Source organism: Penaeus japonicus, unplaced genomic scaffold (genome assembly GCF_977035675.1).
Source record: "Penaeus japonicus unplaced genomic scaffold, GWHDUDI00000001_assembly GWHDUDI00000005, whole genome shotgun sequence".
Classification (NCBI taxonomy): domain Eukaryota; kingdom Metazoa; phylum Arthropoda; class Malacostraca; order Decapoda; family Penaeidae; genus Penaeus; species Penaeus japonicus.
This window is the reverse complement of record NW_028234407.1, coordinates 38,505,833-38,506,097: the sequence shown is the minus strand read 5'-3', so window position 1 is coordinate 38,506,097 and position 265 is coordinate 38,505,833.

Below are 265 nucleotides of genomic sequence, written 5' to 3'. Positions count from 1 at the left end.
TCTATCGTGGCACCCTCTACCCGCTCCTCCTCCCCCCCTCCGCCCATCAGGTGCACCGAGCTCTGCATGTTTTGCCAGAGAGGTTATAGGCTAGAGACGTTTTTTTCTTTTCTTTTCTGTGGCTTATTTCTAGAAGCGTCAGGAATATATTGTAAATACTATTTCACTATTCTAACTTTGGAAATATTGCTAACGGAAAGGGACTAAATGACTGAAAATACTATAGTTAAGCAGATGCATGCAAGTAAATACACGGGTGTGTATA